Consider the following 22,381-nt stretch of genomic DNA (forward strand, 5'->3'; position numbering starts at 1 on the left):
CATTTAAAACATTGAGATTTCTCCCTTTCCAAAATGTAACAATTTATTTGGGTCTTGTCTAATTATTGACACAAATGGGAAAGCCAACTTGTAGATGCAGTTAGAGGGGGACCAGGGTAAATTCATGCAGAGTCTTCAGATAAGTAATTGGAGAGACACAGACCTTGAAAAAGGCAGAGGTTAACATTTAAATTTATAAAACTTAATGAGAAATCAATTTTTGATCAGGAAATATATAGAAACTTTTTTAGGATGAAGTGTTAAGAGATAAGGCCAAAGATGATTAAGCATTAGGGATTTTTTTATCTGGTGTTTCCCTCTGGGAATAATCTTACTATGAGTCCTCTTCTCACCAGATTTATTATTGTCATGTCTGACCCTTTATGACCCCATTGGACCATAGCATACCAATATGGTCCGTGGAGTTTCTGGGCAAAGAAACTGAAGTGGTTTGCTATTTCCTTCTCTAGTAGTTTAAGGCAAACAGAGATTAAGTGAGTACAAATTAAGATTTACTTCCTGAGTACTGTATGGTCCTGAATAAATACTCAGGGTCACAGAACTAGTAGGTATCTGAAGCTGCATGTGAATTCAGGTTTTCTTGACCCATGGACAACTATGTGGGTCAGTGGATAGAGCACTGGACTTAGAATCAGAAAGACTAATCTTTTCTAGAAAAGTCAACTACATTGAACTACAACTCACTGTCTCCAGGTTTAGCACTCTATCCTCTGGGCTATCCAACTGCCTCCACCAGATTGGACATGTCTATTATCACTAGATCAGGGGAGGTAATAGACCCCTTGTGATCAGACCACTTATAGAGCAGTAGGTTCATTATAAAAAGGATTTTAGCAAATGAAAATACATCCAATTTGCTAAGGAAGTGGACTTAGAACTGCCAAAGGATGTTGGAAGGCATTCTTTCTAGGACAGTTCCTTTTTTTAAAATTTTTTTTTTATTTTTAAAATAAATACTTTTATTTTCTGCTTGCAACATGGACAGAAAGTTCATCCTACTTAGAAAATTAGATAGTGTAGTTCCTAGAATGGTTAATCTTACCAAACAACACTAACTTGGGTAAGCTTTGTTCACAAAGACTAAAAAAAAAAAAATTCTGGTTTTATGAGTACTTATTTGGGAGAGAGTTGCTTTAGAAAAAAATCTGTACTTTTGGCAAATTCTGATTTTTTTGTAAAATCCATCTCAGGAGCACATTAAGGCAAAAACTGTACCTCCAGAAGGAAGGAGACATGGCAGTACAAGGAACACAATTCAGAAGGGCATCAGCACCTGCCCCTGATGCTCACCCAGCTGTGTGACCTCGGGCAATCTACCAAACCTCCCTGGAATTCAGTTCCTCCTCTAATAAATGAGGGGGATAAATCAGATGGACTTGGAAGTGCCTTTCATTTCATTTGATTTAAGATCTCAAGCTAGTTACAAGCTGACTTCTTGAGGGCAGCTGCTACCTTGTGCCTCTGTTTTGAATCCCTGGCTCACAGCACAGTGCCTGGAATCAAGTAGGGGTTTGATAAATGCTTGGTAACTGATTTGGCAGGTTAGCTGAAGGATTGCTTAAGCATGACCCCAGCAATTCAAATGTAAACGTATTAGGACCTATTGCCTGAAGTCAAGCATTTTCCAGTTTTTCTAGGACAGTTCCAATGGTGGCTGACCAGCTTCTTTTTTTTTTTTTTTTTTTTAAGATTTTTGCAAGGCAAATGGGGTTAAGTGGCTTGCCCAAGGCCACACAGCTAGGTATTTATTAAGTGTCTGAGACCGGATTTGAACCCAGGTACTCCTGACTCCAAGGCCGGTGCTTTACCCACTACACCACCTAGCAGCCCAAGCTTCTCCTTCTCGAAGACCACCAAATCCAACTTTATTTCCCACCTTATCTAGTGTCTGCTTTCCTTCCTTTGCCTTCCTTCTTAGGAAAAACACTTCCATACTGGACCAACCAGAGGATCAATCAACCAAAGGGGAAAGTTAATCTGACGGTTCTGCCAGAAGCCCTGAATTTGACCTCTTGCTCAGTTATCAAATCTGTACCACTCTTGTTCTGACTTGTTTTGACTTTCTTTTAATTTAATTTAATTTTTTTTTTTTGCAAGGCAATGGGGTTAAGTGGCTTGCCCAAGACCACACAGCTAGGTAATTTTAAGTATCTAAGGTCATATTTGAACTTAGGTCCTCTTGACTCCAGGGCCTGTGCTCTATCCACTGTGCCACCTAGCTGTCCCTTTGTTTTCACTTTTCAAAAGAACAATTTGCCCTCCCTGTAAACCTCCAACCACTTCCCTTCCAAATCACCTTTCCCTATGTTTGGTCTATCCTTATTAGAAAGCTTCACTTTCCTATTTGTTTGCTCACCTTTTAGTACTGTTAGGTTAGAAGGGCTTAATGAATTCTTTTCATTCATTAAACACCTTCTGCCTCAAGAAATCTCAAGAGGCTATCCACTCCTCCCCTCTCCATGTGTGGCACTAGCCATCCTCCAGGACTGCCATGCCTTGTCTCCTCATAGTTTCCCTTGTCACCTTCTCATCTCTTGTCAGGTAACACTTACCTTTAACAAGCCTCTCCTGATTATGCTAGTGCCTTCCCCAGCAAAATTATAGGGCATCATTTTTATGCATAAATAGTATTGACCTATGTATGTATCTCCTATAAAAGAAAGATTCTTAAGGGCAGAGACTTTTTATCCTCAGCTCTTATTTAATACATTTGTCAATAGAACTGAGGAGGAAAGAGGGAGTGCATTCCAGGCTTGAGGAACAAATTATGCCACATTGTAGGCAGAGAATGGAATGCCCTGTTAAGAGAACTGCAGATAAACCAATTCAACAAGAATATAGATTCAGTGAAAGGGAGTACTGTGAAATAAATCTGGAAAGGTAGATTAACACTCACTATGAATGGCTCTGAATACCAAGCTAAGAAGTGGCCATTTTATCCTAGAGGTAATAGGGAACCACTGAAGATTTTTTGAAAAGAGGAGTGACATGACCAGACTGGTGATGGGAAACTAATTTTTGGTGAGATGAAGGCTGGATTAGAGAATAGGGAGTCCTGAAGCAGGAAGGCTAATGAAGACAAGAGCCTGAATTAAAGGTGATCTAGGCTGGCTGAGCAAGTGAAAAACTGATGAAAAATGTTTTAGTAGAATCCACAAGACCAGGTGATTGATTTCATCTGAGGAATGAGGGGAAATGACTTGATCAGGATGCTTCAAAACTTGGATGACTGGAAAAGTCTGCTAGGAAACAAGAGTTTTTGAAGACTTAGAAATTTGAGTTTAGAAGGGAAGAACATATTTTTGTGGACATGTTGAGTTTGAAGTACTATAGGAGTGGAGATTTTTCGGAGGTGGTTGATTACAGGATTAGAATTCAGGAGGGAGAAGAGGTTGGAGATACAGATATGGGAGTTATTTATCAAACAATCAATAAATCATTTACTTGGTCTACTATGTGCCAGGCACTGTGCTAAGCTTTGGGGCAAAAGACTATTCCTGTCCTCCAGGAACTCACCATCAAATAGGGGAGACAACATAAAAATAAATACCTGTGTTTCCATGGAAAATAAGCCCTAGTTCTAGCATGATTTTTTTAGGATGTTTGTAATATCAGCCCTAACTCCCCAAATAAACTTTAGTTAAGATTATCAGCCAAACAGATGCATTTAGTACATCCATTGCAACACACAATAGATGTATTGAATTATAAAATAATATTAATATGTAATTAAATATAAATAATGTCTAAGTCTTATACCTTTAATTCTATAGTTCTGATCAAAACTTGGCTTATTAGCATCTAATTGGGGTTTGTTAGTCTGAATGTTAGCCTTTGCCTTCCTCAAGGCTTATGTCTCTCCAATTATAAATCTGAAGACTGGCTCTGTATGTGTGACACAGCCTAGTCCCTCTCTAATTGCATCTGGAAGTTTGAATTTTCTGATTGTGTAAACAGGGTAAAGGCCATTCTGACAAGGTAGGAAAGTAGTATGGTTATCTCTATAAGAGACTGAATAAATTCTGAAACTTATGACACTTTGGAAAGGGAGAAATCCCAATGTTTTATATGTCTATATTATATCTAATAATAACATAAAATATCAAGTCAGAAGAGGAAACAGTAGTCTTGTTGCTAGTTGAATCTTTGTTAGGTCTGACAGAACAGACCTTATGGATGGATTAGAGAATCATAAAGTTATCAATGACAGACTTATGTATTAATGTATAACTAATTGGTTGGCCACCAAAATTTTATGATCCTTTGTACGTTTTCTATAAATATTGTTTCCCCATTAAGCTCTGAGTTGGTATCTATAAGGATACCATCCACCCATGGGTTTAGTAAGATCCTAGAGAATAAAACTTCATGGATAAAGTAACTTTTTATTTCATCTTTAACTTAAGACAGTTATGTTAACATTAAATTATATTGTTGACATTAATACTAAAAATAAATGATAATATAAATTATAATTCAATATTTGTAAACACCTGAGCAGATGCCTTTGGATGAGAGATAAACAGATGCACTTGAAAATTATTGCAGAATGACTGAAGAACATGCATGTTTGATAATTTCTGGATGGAAAGAAAGCCCTACCTCTAATCATCATTAAGAGCTAGAAAGATAGGATTGAATGGTTTCAGGCATTTATGTTTTTGAAACCAAAAAAGCTTGATGCACTCAAGCAGTTACAAGGAAGTGGTCAATTTAATGCTGTCATTTGTTTTGTAAGGTGACCAGAGGTCTGCCACCACTCACTACATTAAAGACATGAAGAACTTCCTTGCAGAAAGAAGAATAGATCATATAATGATTCCCACAAGAATGACTGCCTATCTCCAAACATCCCCTGAGAATAAGCTCTATTGTGACTTTTGGAGCAAAAATTACTCTAAGACCCAGTCTTATTTTCAGGGAAATACGCATACATTTACACAGCAAGTTGTATATAAGATAAGAGACAACAGGAAAAAAACACCTAGAAAGAAGAGAGTATCAAGGAAGAGATAGAATGATTTTCAGTGACAAAGGCTTCAGAAGAATGAGAATTGAGAAAAGGTCATTGGATTTGGCAACTAAGAAATTAGTAATTTTGCAGTCATTTTGATGAAGTGATAAGGTCAGAGGGGTTAAGAAATGAAAGGAGAAGAGGTGGTATTATAGATTATTTTTCAAGGAGTTTAGCTACCAAAAGAAGAAGAGATATAGAATAACAGAGAGGATAGGGCTTTTCAGAGTGGGGGAGACATATGTATATTTGTAGACAGTTGGAAATGAGCCTGTAGACAGAGACTGAAAATAAGTGCTACAATAGGGATGACAGGAAGCAGGGGGGATTGAAATCTGCTGGAGGATATGGAATAGAATGAGATCACTTGAACAAGTAGAGGAGTTAACTGATAATGAATAAGGTCACTTCATGTGAAGCACAAGTGAAGGAGATTCTAGCAGGAGGCATAGGAGTGACAGGAGATGAGGGAGAAGGGAGAAGAGGGAGTTCCTAATTCACAGATCATTCGAAGAATGGCCTCATGTTTTTTCTGTAAAATCAGGCAAGGTTTTTAACTGAGGAAATGGAGGGAGGGAGAGCCATGGGAGATTTGAGGAGGGATAAAAGGATATAGGAACTGGAATACTTCTTGTTTGTCCTTTATTTTCAGCATGGTTTGACTTGTGAGTGAGTTGAATTTAAGTGAAGCAGAGTTGAACAGAGTTGACAGATTCATGGATCCAGTGGCAAGAAAGTGTCAGGACAGCTGGTAATGGCCTGGGCTTCAGTAGATAATCTTGGCATCCTGAATGACTGACCAAGTTCTATGGGCTCCAAGTGCCTGCATCAGCTGCCTTCATGGACTTTGGAACAAATTATTCTTATTTAATCATTCCATTAGGGGAAGTCTTCACATGCTTGGGGCAGACACCCTGCTGCCTCAACAATGGGTTTGAGACATGTTGATAATCCTCAAAGTGGTTTAATGCATCTGCAGAGACAATTTTACTGGCATGGGACCACTGAGCAAACTACAGCTTCTTGGAGTAACAGGTAAGAGTTGAGTGAAGGTGGACACCAGTGGTGAATGTGCAGTACAGAAAAAGGCATGGAAGGAGCTCACAGTAGAATACTCTAGATTCTCCACTTGCTGATCAAAGGACTTGAAGTTTTTCAAAAGAATTAAAACTATAAAAGTCCATATGAAAAGATGTGCCATCATCAATAACAACAAATGTATATTAATATGAGGTTTTAGCTCCTATTCATGGAATTGGCAAAAAAGAACCCTAGTTTTAGATGAGCTATAAGAAGGCAAGAATACTAATATGTAGTCAGTATATCTTTAAAATAGTTCAACTGTTCTGGAAGACAATTTATTCTCCTTTCCTTGGATCAGTCCCATCATTCATCATCTTAGCTTCTCCAAACAAACTGATAAACAAAGGGGAGAAAATCATGCAACCAATTCTGACTGGGCCTACTACAAATTTACTTCACCTGGGCCCTCACTGCTGCAAGGCAATCAATTTACTATTGGTGGAACTGTGAACTGATCCTACCTTTTTGTTTTTTGTTTTTTTTCTTTGCATTTCTAGTTTTATTCTGTAAATAAAAAAGGATGTATAGCAACATAATAAGTAAATCCTAAGTGACTTAAGACTTTGAAATAGATACATGTACAAAAAATGGTTATCAAATATTTCAGAATTTATAAATACAAAACCAAGGACTATGAATTGGTTATCTATTTCATTGATTAATATTCTAGTCATCATGATCATAATAAAGCATCAGTTTTTAGTCTCCTTTGTTCTTTTTTTTAAAGAGTTTATTTATTTTGAGTTTTACAATTTTTCCCCCATTCTTGCTTCCCTCCTCCCACCCCCCACAGAAAGCATTCTGTTAGTGTTTACATTGGTTCCATGTTTATACATTTGATCCTCCTACCTTTTGGAAGAGCATTCTGGAATTAGGCTGAAAGAGTTATTACATTACCTATAATCTTTGATCCAGCAATTACCCTACTAAGTCTGTTTCCAAAGATGATTAGGGGGAAAAAAGAAAAGAACTTATATATTCTGAAATATTTATAGCAGTTCTCTTTGTGTTGACAAAGAACTGGAAATTGGAGGGATATCCATCAATTGGGAAATGACCAAACAAGTTGTGGTAAATGAATGTTATAGAATACTACTGTGCTATAAGAAATGATGAGCTTCTTTTTATGGTGGCAAAGAATTGGAAATTGAGGGGATACCCATCAATTGAGGAATGGCTGAACAAGTTTTGGCAAATGAATATTATGGAGTACTATTCTATAAGAAACCATGAATGGCTGGTTTCTAGAGAAGCATAGAATGAATTACAAGAACTGATGCTGAGTGAAGGGAGCAGAACCCAAAGAACATTGTACACATTAACAACAACAATATGAATTGATCAATCTTGATGGCTGCAGCTTCTCTCAGCAGTTCAATGACATAGAACAATCCTGAGAGACCTGTTATGGACAATGTTATCCACATTCAGAGGAAAAAAAACAAAACAAAGAAAACCCTACAAAATCAGAATGAACATATTCACTTTTTAAAGATTTCTCTTGTTTTTCTTTCCTATTGCATGGTTTCCTTTCTTTTCCTCTTAGTTCTAATTCCTCATACAAAAAATGACTAATCTGTAAACATATTAAACACAAATGTACAATTTTCACCATTGAAGGGAGGGTAATGGGAAGGGAAGGTGTAACTTATAAATTTGCATATACATGTAGATGAATGTTGAAAAGCTTTCATAAGATGTAATTGGAAAAATAAAATAAAATATCAATTGTAAAAAAAACAAATGATGAGTTTGATAATCTTATGAAAACAAGGAAAGACCTGCATGAAATAATAGAGTGAAATGAGCAGAACCAAGAGAACATTGGATGTAGTAACAGCAATATTGTTTTAACAACTTTGAGCATATAAGTCATTTTGAGTATTATAAATACTCAAATTAACTACAAAGGACCCATGAAGGAAGATAATATTTGTATCCTGAGAAGGAACTGATAAATAGAATTATGTATAGGAGGATTTTATATATATGCAAATGTTTGTATGTGTATATTCCCTGCCCTAAAGATGATGTAGAAGGGGGTGGGGATGGGAGAAGGGAAGACAAAACAAAAAAGGTTACATGATAACTTTATTACATATTTAAAAGGAATAGCAAGTATTACTGAAGCCCTTGCTATGGGATTGGATCTTTCCTCCTTTTGCTTCTTCCCCTTCCCCATACACTTGTATTTCTCACTTGCATTTGATATGTAAGATGGGCAAATTTTGTGCCCAACCTGTGGTGGAGCAGTCTGAGCTCCTATAGGTCTAACCAGTCATAGTCAGACACACTGTAACTTGACTCTTACAGAGTGATGTCATTGTGGTCCTCTTTGAGAACAAAGGACAGCAATCTAGTACACTTGCATCCACAGAATGGAATCAAAGGGAGGAAAGTAAATACCTGGAACAGAAAAAAAAGACAAGAATTTTGTGAATTGTATTGAACATTGCTCCCTAAAAATAATAGGATGGATTGATTACAGTGACCAGAGTCATAGTTTAACCTCATAGTATGGACTACATTTGACAGAACAATAGCCCTGGGTTCTGTGGTAATGGAGGACAGTGTTTCTGTCAGAGCTTTGAGCACTGATGGAAAAGGGAGATTGGATCAGGAGGCTGGGGCCTCTGTTACCTGGCAACCAGCTTGAATTCCCATTCAGCAATACCAATTCCTTTGGCTTCTTATTCAGGGATGGTCGAGAAGATGCAGAAAAAACACTTGGCTTGATGACAGTAACCTGTGACCTTATTCCTAGATGATGTTAAATTTTAAAAGATTAATATGATTCTCAACATTTTAGGCACAAGTCTGTCAGAAACCATTTTAATTCATTTATCATTATCATTATTCTAAATTCAAGCATTTCTAGCTTGGATTCCTTTATGCCCTTAGACATGTCTCTAACAAAAGACATTTTGAAATAATAGGAATATTGAACAAGGAAAATGTCACAATATGATAAAAATACAATTTAATCATTTTACTTTGTCTAATAGGACAAAAATTACTTAATGTTTCAGGAATGCTCCTGGAGAATTTATTAAATTCCAAAGAATTATAGGCAGCTAGGTGACTTAATGGGTAGTATGCAGGAAACCTTGAATTCAAATTTGCCTCAGGCACTTACTCACTGTGTGGCCCTGGGCAAGTCACTTAATCTCTTCTGCCTCAGTTTCCTCATCTACAAAATAAAAGTAATGATAGAATCTACTTCATAGAGAAATTATGAGGATCAAATAACCTAATAATCTGCCTTGCAAACCTTAATGAACTCTTCCCTTAGATCAATACCCCCAGGTTTTTCAGGAAATCAAGAGGGTAATAGAGCCATAATCCATCCCCTTGAGGGGAAGGGGAAAAGTAATGATCTTAATTATTGTAGAAGTATGCTTTCTAAACACTTTTATTTGGGGAACAATCATGAAATAATATTCTCTCTGGCTTAAGAAGGTATTTCTCTTCACGTTTGTAGATAAATTATTAAAGGAAAGGAGTTTTCCTTTGGATAAGTAAACAGAGTAGAATAACTAGAAATTTATCACAGAGTACCTCTATTCTATATAAGGATATTACCTTTCCCCATATCTGTTATAATGGCCTTGATATAGTCTTCTTCTGCCCTCTGAAAAGATCATATTAGGGTCCATCCCATGCAAAACACCCCTCTTTCATTCAGTAATAGACACATCTCCCATTCTTTTTGGCTTCTGGTTATACATCTGTGGGGGGCGGGGAACATCATTGACAACTCCTGAAGGGCAGTATTACTAATACTACTCCAGAGTTATTTTGTTACATATCTTGATACTTTTTTTTGGATTCCTATAAATGTTACCTAAAATTATTTTGGAGCAGAGAAATGTTTTGAACATTTCTATGAATCAGGAATGATTTAAAATTAGGTTAATCATAAATTTTTTTAAAAAAATTGTCCTGGCAGTCTGGCACCTAGACACTGTACAATTTTAATTTTTTTTCCTTTGATGCTAGGCATGAGATACTCATGACTCTAAGTTTGATTACTACCACCCCTAATCTCTCTTCTGTGGCCTAAACTTTCTTTCTTGACTATTTACACACTCTGAGAGAAAGGGATTAGGTCTAAAAGAAAGAAGAGAATATACAAAAAAGGACTTTCAACTGGAGAAATGTTTATGTGTTAAAATTGTATCTTGTATTGGTCCCTCTGACCTCCTACTAGTCATATAGAAATGTATAAGTAACCAGTGTAAAAGGGTTCAGCATGAAGTAAGAGTACAAAAGGGGAACCTGGAAGACACATAGAAACTGTCCCCAAAATTAAAGGAGCATAATTTACAAATTGTATCATATATTAACCAAAATTCACATCCTGACAATATATATTGAATCAGGAGAAAGTATTAAGATTTCTAGTCCTGGGGCAGCTAGGTGGTGTAGTGGATAAAGCACCAGCCTTGAAGTCAGGAGTACCTGGGTTCAAATCCGGTCTCAGACACTTAATAATTACCTAGCTGTGTGGCCTTGGGCAAGCCACTTAACCCCGTTTGCCTTGCAAAAACCTAAAAAAAAAAAAGATTTCTAGTCCTATGAAATGTACATTTCAGACAAATCCAGATCTTCATAGCTCTGGACCAGAACATCAAAACTTGAATGATGAACTTTGAGATGATAACTTTAAAGTTTTACTGATTACTTAGAGATAATGTGGATATGATAACGAATTAACTCCAAAATGATACAGATAGGAGTTGGTCTGTTTCCCAGAAATCCCTATGAAAATGAGACCTCAAACTTCTGCCCACCCCCTCTGCCCCCAAGCTTTCTTCTACCTTCATCAGGACCATGCTACTCAGTACTCCCAACTTTAATTCATAGTTATATGCATAATGTTCTCTGCCTCTCCTCCTTATCCCCTTCCTCATTCTGCTTGCCTCTGTTCTATTCCCTATTTCCAAAGCTTATCTCTGCTTTTCTGGACTTTTACCCCCATACCCTCTGTATTTAATTAAAATGTTATTGCCACCTTATTTCATGTTGCCAATTGTAGTCTTTCCTGGAAAATATCCAAAGAACTGGGTGTGCCTGCCCCTATTTCATAATTTCATAAATTAATTATCATTTCAGCTTCTTAATATTTTCAGTGGAACTAAAAAGGTTTGATATGCTTCCACATCCCCCCCCATTTTCTTTCTGAGCACAACTATTCCCAAGAGTAATTTATATTCATTAATTTCCAAGATCTCATTTTGTACCTACTAATCAGAAGCAAGATACATTACTCTAATTGGTTCATTATAAATATAGAACTTTCTATGTTCTGCTTTAATATATGGGATGCAGCAAAACAATGAGATGACAAGAATTAGTCTGATGTTATAACAATGTGCCAAGAGATATCATGGGTAGAGATGGCATTACTTTGAATTGGGGTACAGAAAGCAAAGTTGTTGGTATAAACAGAACCCAGTGTTTTTGTTTCCAGACCTTTCACTGACATTGTCAAATGGTTCAACATTAGAAATTGATATGATTTTTATCAGTGAAAATAATATGAAATGAGCAATACCAAATACTTTGCCACTAGGACCTATGGACCTTTCTATCTGCACTTAAAACCTTTCATTTATATTATCTTCTCCATTAGAATATAAGCTCCTTAAGAACATGAACTGTATAACTTTTTTATATCCTCAGTTATGTGTTTAAGAAATGTTTTATTCATTTATTCATTAATCTCTTGAGAAGTAGCCATAAAGCTATATAGATTAGCCAGGCTGTCTGAAATCCATATGGTTCAATTTAAAAACAAGTAGAACTTAAAAGTAACATTATTCTGATAATTTAATCTTCTTAGCCATAGCTATTACAAAACAGATATTAGGAACACACACACACACAATACTGATTATTCTAATGAAATTATAATTTATCAGAAGTAGAATTCCTATCTCAATTCAATCTAGCATATCACGTACTACAACCACATCCTAATCTCAGATTTTTGTACACATTGCAACTAGATGGTTGTAAAGATCAGAAATGCCATTGATTTATTTTCATGTCAAATATCTAGTGCTACTCAGAGAACATTTATATATGGATTAGTTTTCTCAGGGATTTGATTTCCTACACATCAGGATAGACTACTCCCCCCACCCCCCATTTCCCCACATTCTTCCTAGGGTCCAGAGTCAGAATCTCAGACTCCCTTCAAGGGACAATAGGAATGAAAAGGTGCATTATGAGAGATTCCTGTAAAACTCACCCCTCTTCTAAGGAAGGGACTGGAAGTGTCTTCTTGTATCTCTTCTTTAGATCCAAGTTTGTTCTTCACAATTTTGCAGTGTTCACTTTTGATTGTTTTGTGGTTGTTTTTTTCCTTTGTGTACTTATCATTATATATGTCCTTTTCTTTTTTTTATCAGTTCTTGTAAAATTTTTTATGCTTCTTTGTATTCATTCTCTTTTTTCAATTTTTATTACAATAAAGTACTATTTGTTTAGCCATTCCATGGTTTATGGGCATCTACTTTTTCAATTCTTTGCTATCACAAAAAGTGCTACTATAAATATTTTGTTATATAAAAGAACTTTCTTTTTATCAGTGACTTCCTTAGGGTATTAAGACTAATAATAGGATTTCTGAATCAGATGGTATGGACACTTTAATAACTATTTACAGAATTCCAAATTGCTCTCCAAAATGGTTATACCAATTTGTAACCTAAACAGCAATGTCATTTTATATTTTTTTTCCCAACAATTCCTCCAAAATTGACTATTCCTATCTTTCATCATCTTTGCCTATTTGTTAGATGTGACATAAAATCTCAGGATCATTTTGGTTTACAGTTCTTTTATTATTAGTGATTTGTTAAAGTGGTGCTCAAGACCTTTTAAAAAGAGTTACAAGGGGTTGAAACAATTTTTATAATTATATATTTTAATTTCTAATTTGGTAAATATAAGTATAAACCACATAAACAAAAGTTCTCTGAAGAGTATTCAGTAATTTTTAAGAGTGTAAAAGAGTTTTGAGGCCAAAAAGTTTGAGAACCATTAGTGATTTGGAGCATTTTTACATATGGTTGTTAATAGTTTGCAGTTCTTCTTTTGAGAATTGTTTGTTCATATTCTTTGATGACTTATCTCTTGGAGAATGGGTCAGAGTCACTTTGACCCTCTGACAGAAATGCTGTTGGGTAGCCAGTGGAAAAAGGATCATTCCATCCACATAGCAGGTCAGAGGATTCAGACTGTCCATGCATATTTAAGTACTCCAGTCTCCCAGAAGCACATTCTTAGCATCTTCTACAAATAAGGCCATCTTAGGTGATCCAGGCATTCACCAAACCCCCATTACATCAGTAGGCATGCTTATTAAATACCTTCTTAATGAATACATTTCTGGTCTCTAAGAAGTGTCAGATAAAGATATTTATCAGTAGATCTCAAAACAATGTGGGTAACAATCAATCTCAAATTCTCAGTTAAAACTTTTCCAGTTCCTTCCAGAAAGGCAGTCATCAGGAATTAATGCACAATCTTTTGGTCCTAGAGATGGCAAACAAACTAGATTCTACCATAAGACATTTTGCTCTGGAAAAATGGATCCTCTTTAGACTAAGAGGAAGTTACTTGCAAAGGCACCAGGTCTTTTTGCTCCAGCCTCTATAACTGGAACATTTATTTAACTCTAATGTGCTAAATGCCTCATTTGTGTAGTGTTGAGTATCTCTGCCTGTGATGGGGAAGATCTGGCTTTGATTCTCCAATGAAAAGGGCAGCTAGGTGTTACAGCGGATAGAGCACCAGGCTTGAAGTCAGGAAGAAATGCATTCAGATCCAGTCTCAGACACTTAGTAGATGTGGCACCCTGGGCAAGTTACTTACCTCTATTTGCCTTCGTCTTGAAAGAGAAATGACAAACCACCCCAGTATTTTTGCCAAGAGAGTCAGACATGACTGAACAACAGTATCAGCATGCTAAAACATTGTGCTAAATTCTGTGGTTACATTAAGCAAAGATAAAGACAGTCCCTACTCTCAAGGAGTTTATTTTTTAATGCACATAAAGGACTGCTGGACCAGAAGGAAAAGAATGGAAAAGGTAGCATCCTGGGAGTCTGGTTCTGGGCTCAATTAAAAAAAAAGATTCATCTCTCAGAGCAAGGGAGCACATGTTCATTTACAGGGGTCTGCATAAACTCTACAATATAGAGTGTGTGTTCACCTTACAGTCCTCAAAGCATATTTATGTGGCCCACATAGAGGAACCAGAAAATGAAGGAACAGGTGAGCACATATGTCAATGTTGCAACATCACAGATCTAGCTTAACCCTTAACTAACATGGCTTGACTTTTTCATGTAGCTAATATTGTGTGGTCTTACAGACTATCAGTTTTTTTAACAAAAGATATGCATATGGAAATTAGGATCTTTATTTTAAAATATGTTATATGACTCAAAGTAATTGCAACAAACAACATTAATTTTTTTATATAGGGAAAAATTAAGATGAAGGCTTAGGCTTCAGTGTTTACACTAAAAATAGTGTATTCTTATTTTTGCTTAAAAAGTAAATGTTTTATTCTCATACTTTATTACATTTTATTATTATACTCATTGGTAATATGGGTTACATTGTAGTCATAAATAAATATTAAATTCTATATGTAGCCCTTGACAAGTTTTTCTTGGAAGATCTTGGCTTTCACTTCCTTAGTGACTGATAATAATATAATTACAAAGTCTCAGCAGTTTCCTTTTTTGACTGAACTAAGGTCTGTAAGCTTCATTTTATCCTGAAAACATGTATATTGCAACGAGAATATAGTTATTATAGCCTTTAGCCATTTGAATAAAATCAATGTATCTGATAACCAAAAGAAAAGACCCATCATCATGTACATTTTGGATTTGGTTTCAGAACATCATATGCTTCTTACTATTGTTGAACTATTAAAGAAAAATTTCAACCAATTTTTTTTGTACCACAACAATACCAATTGACTTCAATTCCTCCTTGTCCCCACCTTCTACTGCTACATTTTGCCCACTAAGGGAGATGCAAGGGAAAGAAGGCACTGCCAGTAGGCAAAAACAAGCTGCTCTTAGCCCACGTAATTCATCAGTATTTCTATATATGAACAACAAAGCCCAAGAGCAAGAGATAGAAAGAGAAATTCTATTTAAAATAACTATAGATAACATTTAAAAACTTGGGAATCTACCTCCCAAGACAAACCCAGAAACTGTATGAACACAATTATAAAGCACTTCTCACCCAAATAAAGTCAGATCTAAATAATTGGAAGACTGTCAAATGCTCATGGTTAGGTCGAGTTAATATAAGAAAATGACAATTCTGCTCAAGTTAAATTACTTATTCAGTGCCATACCAATCAAATTACCAAATAATTACTTTATCAAGCTAGAAAAAATAATAGCAAAATTCATCTGGAGCGACAAAAGGGCAAGTATAGCAAGGGAACTGATGGAAAAAAAATGGAAAGGAAAGTGGCCTAGCCCTACCAGATCTAAAATTTTACTATAAAGTGGCAGTCATCAAAACTACCTGGTACTGGTTAAGAAATAGAGTAAAAGGGCAGCTAGGTGGCACAGTGGATAGAGCACTGGCCCTGGAGTCAGCAGTACCTGAGTTCAAATCCGGCCTCAGACACTTAATAATTACCCAGCTGTGTGGCCTTGGGCAAGCCACTTAACCCCATTGCCTTGCAAAAACCTTAAAAAATAAAGAAATAGGGTAATAGATCAGTGGATGGGTTCAAAAGAAGTCACAATAAATGATTACACCAACCTACTATTAGAAAAGCCAAAGAAATCAGCTTCTGGCATAAGAACTCACTATTTGACAAAAATCGTTGGGAAAATAGCATGGTGAAAACTAGGCATAGATCTACATCTCACACCTGATACTAAAATAAGACAAAATGGATTTAGAAGAGTGACATCATAGATAAATTAATAGACCAAGAAATACTCTATTGGATCTATTGAAAGGGAATAAATTTATGACCAAACAAGAATTAGAGCACATTATGAACTACAAAATGAATGATTTTTACTATATTAAATTAAAAAGGTTTTGCACTAATAAAATCAATGCTGCCAAAATTAGAAGGAAAGCAGAAAGATGGGAAACGATCCTCACAACTAGGAGTTCTGATATAGGTCTTGTTTCTAAAATATATAAAACATTGCATCAAATTTATAAGGTTACAACTCATTTCCCAATTGATAAATAGTCAAAGGATATGAACAGACAGATTACAAATGAAATAATTAAAGCTATATATAATCATATAAAAAATGCTCCAAATCATTATTGATTAGAGAAATGTAGATTAAAACAACAATAAGGTATCATCTCATACCTATCAGACTGGCCAAGATGAGAAAAAGGGAAAATGATCAATGTTGGAGAGGTTGTGGGAGGAATGGGACATTGATGCATTGCTGTGGAGCTGTGAAAGGATCCATTCTTTCTGGAGAGCAACATGGAACTATTCCCAAAGATCAGCAAAACTGTTCATACCCTTTGACCCAGCAATTCCAATTCTAGGTCTAAATTCAGAAGAAATTATTTAAAAAAGGGAAAAATCCCACGTTCCAAAATATTCATAGCAACCTTTTTGGAAACTGAGGGGATGCCTATCAATTGGGGAATGGCTAAACAAGTTTTGGTACATGAATACTAAAAGAAATCATAAATGGTCAGACTCTAGAGAAGCATGGAATGACTTAAGGGATCTGATGCTGAGCAAAGGGAGTAAAACCATGAGAACAATGAACACATCAACAACAACATTTTGAGATGGAAGCAGCTCCTCTCAGCAGTTCAGAGAGCTAGGACAACTGTATTAGATCAGCTATGGACTATGTTATCTCCATCCAGAAGAAGAAAAACAAAACAAAACAACATACATACATGCAACACACATATGCACACACATACACAAAAAACACCCTTCAGAAGCTAATGAACACTTTATAAAAATTATCTCTTATGTATTTCTTTCCCTCATACATAAAATAACTAATCTGTAAGCATATTTATCAAAATACTTATGTACAATGTTAATCTGACTGTTCACTGCTGAGGGGAGTGGGGTGGAAGGAAATTTTGTAACCTAAAAATATGCATGTGCATATGGATGAAAATAAATAAAAACAATGTAGAAGTCTTGTAAAGGCTGGTTAGGGAAGAAGTAAGAAAAAGTCATACTTATTCTGTCTGAGGGTGTAAAGGAAAAAAATTCTCCAGATCCTGACTATAAAGTTAGCTTAGACCCTTTTCTTCTCTCTCTCTCTCTCTCTCTCTCTCTCTCTCTCTCTCTCTCTCTCTCTCTCTCTCTCTCTCTCTCTCTCTCTCTCTCTCCCCTTAGAAGCTCTAAGTCCTATTGTCCTTTGGTCAAACATTATATAACGTGGCAATCACTAAAAATCAATATTTTGATCAAATTTAAAACTTTTTTACTATCTTGAAATAGTCTCTGCTCTATATTATCCCTGCCTCCTATAGAGGACTTTCTCAGTACTTCAAATAAAGGAATTTCTCATATTATTGGGAGGTGAGGAAGGGGTGGAATAGGGAAGCAATTGCCCAGGGCTATACTATGCCCTATTACAAAAACACATGCTACAGATGAACTCTTTGACAAATAGGGAATATTTGAATATTTAAGGCAGAAATCTCTAGCAGTATTTCCAGTTCACTAATCAATCATAGTATTCAAACTAAAGAACTAGCCTAATGCTGTTAATGAGTATCAAAATTAGCAGAACTTTTATACAATAATTTTCCAAATTCTAATGCAAGAAACTTATAAACATAAAACTAATTTTAAAAATCTCATGGATTTAAAACTTAAACACAAAACAATACTTGTTGCCAATCTAATAACATTAATAGAGTTGAATGCATCTCCAGATAGAAAATTAAAACAAAAACAACAAAACCTTTCCATTCATCTACCAATTTTGACATTCTATCCTGGTTACATTTAAAAAAAAAAGTAAAGGTGTGGTACCAGCAACTACTAATGAGAGTGTATCTTAAAACTATCTTTTAACTTCTTGGAAACAGAAGAAGTTTTATTGTTCACAGCTGTACATGAATGGTTCTAATAATCTCCTTATCTCAGTGAGCTCTGAAAACTAACTTAACTTAAACTTGGTCATGTTGAGCAACACTGGATTTGTCTTTCCCTGACTTTTGTATTCAGTCCGTGTAAGAGATGCCAGTGGGTTGCCCAGAGAGAGCGAGAGACAAGAGACAGAAAGAGAGACCCATTGGGTTGGTCCCTGATTAAAACAATGTTAATGAAAAGCTCACTAAAAAGGAAGTAGAAATTTTTATCAGTTACAAAAAAAATCACCTAAGGTGCCAGAGTTAACGCAGTATGTTTTCCCTCCCTACCTCAGCAGAAAATAAGAAAACTACTAGGGTAGAATTTTGTTATACATTTATCAGGTGTGGTCACTACATTGGATGCTTTAGCTTTTTGTCATAAGAAAGGATTCAATCTAGAGGAGGGAAAATGTTCTACCACTTTGGCCCCCCTCTTCCCCCACGCAGCATGATGTAAGGGTAAAATATCTTTGTATTTTATCAGTAAAAATATCTTTGAGGGGCAGTTGGTTGATGCATTGGATAGAACACTGACCCTGAAGTCAAGAGAACCTGAGTTCAAATCTGACCTCAGACACTTAATAATTATTTAGCTGTGTGACCTTGGGCAAGTCACTTAACCCCATTGCCTTGCCAAAAACAAACAAATAAACAAAATCTTTGAAAGGAAGTGGAGGAAAGGAGACAGATCTCACAAAAAGACCAATGGGAGCACTGAAGTAGGAAATGGCCTTGAGCACTCCTGTGTATCTGAGCAGCCCCAGACAGAATCCTTCAGCCTCAGATAGAAGCTGGAATGAGGTGATAGCAAGATGGCAGAGAAATACCTGAAGAAAAAACCAATAATAGAAATACCTAGAGTCAACCTTTCATTGAAGGAGCCACTATACTTGTTGCTCACTTGTCCTGTCAAAAGCTTATCCATGTGGTCCCAGAACTAGAGAAGCAGCAAGAAAGGCCAATGGGTAAACAAGAATTTCCCTCCACTACTATCATAAGTTATATCGACTGTGTAGGTCCAAGGGGAAGCCATTTGACTCTTTAGCAGCCTCAAAGTCAAAATTCCGTTTCAGGAAATTTTCAAACATAGAGTGAAACTTGAAGTTTAGAGAACTGCCTAGGTCCTTGTAGGAAGTGGGGTTCATAAAAGAATAAAGGATCAACTTTCTACCAACATCAAGTCAACTAGCAGTTATTAGGCTCCTGCTGTGTGTACCAGGTACTATGCTGAACACTGGAGATTTAAAGAAATGCAAAAAAAGCAAACATCCCTCTCCCCAAATGTATCTATTTCCTAAGAAATCCTTAACCACTATGTACAAATAAGATATGGGCAGAATAAATTAGAAACAAAGAACAGAAAGAAAGTCTTTTTTTAGAAGATAGGATTTTAGATGGGACTTAAAGGAAGCCAGTAAGGCATATTATCACTAATATATATCCTTAGTCCCATGCCTCTAGACAGATTGAGGATAAAGGTATTTTTTTAAGAAAGATTTTATTTATTTTGAGCTTTACAATTTTTCCCCCTTTCTTGCTTCCCTCCCCCCATCCCCCACAGAAGGCATTCTGTTAGTATTTACATTGGTTGTTCCATGTTATACATTGATCTCAGTTGAATGTGATGACAGAGAAATCATATCCTTAAGGAAGAAAAACAATGAGATAATAAAATTACATAATAATATAATACTTTTTTTTCTAATTTTACAGTGATAGTCTTTGGGCTTTGTTTAAAGTCCATACTTCTTTCTCTGGAGGATAAAGGTATTTTTAAAAAGAGACCTGAGGATTATATATTAAATATATATTATAGTATATGATACATCTTATATATGTGCATGTATACATGTATGTATATGTGTGTAGGTATCTGCCTGTACTGAATTTGAACTTCTCAGGAGTGATACCTTTGTAGCTAATACCTTTTTTTTTCTCTAACTCAGCCCTCATCTCAATGTGCCTTTGAGCTTTGTTCTTGGGTGCCTTTCTTCTTCTTCCTTGAAGAATCTTACCCTTTGGAGTCCTAGATCATCTAATCCTACACATTTTCCCCTTCTAGATTTTTTGAAATATAATATCCTAAAAGTCTAGAGGGCATCCTAGATCCCCAGGGCTCTTCTCCTTGGGTCTCACAAAATTCAAGGGTACTTTCTCCCATACTTCCTATCATCACTACCTAGTTCTTCCTCATTGGTCACAATCACATGCAAAACAGCAGTTTCTCCCTTCAGTTCTATCTCCTAAAAAATGGAATACTCAGCAAAACAACTCAAGGATTTGCCAGATGTTCTGCTTTTTGCCTGTTAAAGTTGTGTATTCAAAACTAAGTTTCTGTGGACTTCCGTGGAGAACTAAGAGAGGAAAATTAATCTGGCAATAATTAGAAAGGCAGATTGAAAACTGAGAGTGGAAGCTGGGAAGACCAGTTAGGAAGCTGCAGCAAAAAAGCATTGCAGTTCAGAATGAGGGCTGCTGCTAGGAGGATAGCAATGGAAATTGAGAGAAAAGGATGAATAATAATTACCCAATAATAAGGTTAACCTTTAAAGTTTGCAAAGCATTTTAGTCAGTCAACAAGCACTTCTTGTTTACTGTGTACCAGGACCGTGCTAAGCACTGAGAATACAAATTTGTAAAAGAAATAGTCCCTATCCTCAAGGAACCTATATTCTTTTTAAAAATTATTTTTACTTGGTTAAATATTTCCCAATTTTATGCAAAAAAGAATTTTCAACAATTATTTAAAACATTGTTGAATTCCAAATTCTCTTCTTCCCTCCCACCCTGCCCCACTTCTTGAGAAGGCAGGTGATTTGATGTTGTTTATTCATGTGAAGTCATGCAAAACGTATTTCCAGGTCATAAAAGAAAACAAAATAAAACAAAAATAAAGATAGCTTTTTAAAAGTATGCTTAAATCTGCATTCAGGGTTCATCAGTTCTCTTTCTTGTGGTGATAAGATTTATCGACATGGGTCCTTTGAAATTGTTATGATCAGAGGAGGCAAGTCTTTCATTTGACCATCCTTACAATATTACTGTTACTATATACAATGTTCTTCTGATTCAACTCTCTTCACTTTGTATCAGTTCATATAAGTCTTCTCAGTTTTTTTTCTGAAACCATCCTGCTCATCATTTCTTATAGCACAGTAGTATTCCATCATAAACATATGTATAACTTGTTCAACTATTCCCCTATTGATGGGCACCCTTTCAAATTTCCAATTGTTTGACCCCACTGTCAAAAAGAACTGCTAAAAATATTTTTGGTACAATTAGGTCCTTTCCCCTTTTTTTGATCTTCATTGGTCTCTAATAATGACATTTTTGATTCAAAGGATATGCACCATTTTATATCCAGGAGATAACATTCTAAAGGGGAAGACAATGCTTATTTTTATATAACTATTTACATGTTGAAACCTCCATTAAATTGTGAGCTCCCTCAAAAGCAGTCACTGTTTTTTACCTTTCATTTTCAGGATAGCTAAGTGCCATAGTGGCTAGAGCACTACACCTGAAGTCAAGAATACCTGAGTTCAAATTCAGCCTTTATTATTAGCTGTATAACCTTGGGGAAGTCACTTAATGTTCCCTCATTTGTAAAACAGGAAAAAAGAATAGCCCCTTCCAGCACTGTTGTGAATGAGGTGATATTTGTAGAATGCTTTAAAGAACTACATAAATGTTAACTATCATTATTATTATTGTTTGCTTCCCTAGCATTTAGCACTTAGAGAGGGTACTGTATGGATATCTGATATTATTAGGTGATCAAGACCTCCTCTATAGTCCAAGTCTGTCAGTGACCTGTTCTAGCTAGTCAATCACATTTCTCCTTAGGAATGTACTAGATTTCTCTGTAATCCAGGGCTGGGGATGGAATCTTTCACTGGGATCTAGGACACCTAAGTTCTAATTCTAGCCTTTCTCAACCTTTTCTTTCTCTCCAAAGGGGGAGAGGAAAAAGAAGTACAGATAATCAGTTTTCCTTAATTCTCTAAAATGAAAAGACTGTAGTTCAGTATGTGGCCATAAGAGGTCAGCAACAGACAGTCCAGAAAAGAGAATGACAATATTCTGGGATTCCTAGAATCACCTTCTCTCTTT

At 35.9% G+C, this 22,381-nt stretch overlaps 1 long non-coding RNA gene across 1 annotated transcript in view; it reads right to left on the reverse strand.

Moving 5' to 3' along the window:
- Window positions 1-8,429: 8,429 nt before the first annotated feature.
- LOC141500359 (uncharacterized) overlaps window positions 8,430-22,381 on the reverse strand; it is an 85,191-nt gene continuing 71,239 nt past the window's right edge. Inside the window, exon 3 of the long non-coding RNA XR_012471914.1 lies at window positions 8,430-8,878. This is a non-coding gene — a long non-coding RNA (uncharacterized LOC141500359). The remainder of the gene's footprint in view (window positions 8,879-22,381) is intronic.

Source organism: Macrotis lagotis, chromosome X (assembly GCF_037893015.1).
Source record: "Macrotis lagotis isolate mMagLag1 chromosome X, bilby.v1.9.chrom.fasta, whole genome shotgun sequence".
NCBI lineage: Eukaryota > Metazoa > Chordata > Mammalia > Peramelemorphia > Peramelidae > Macrotis > Macrotis lagotis.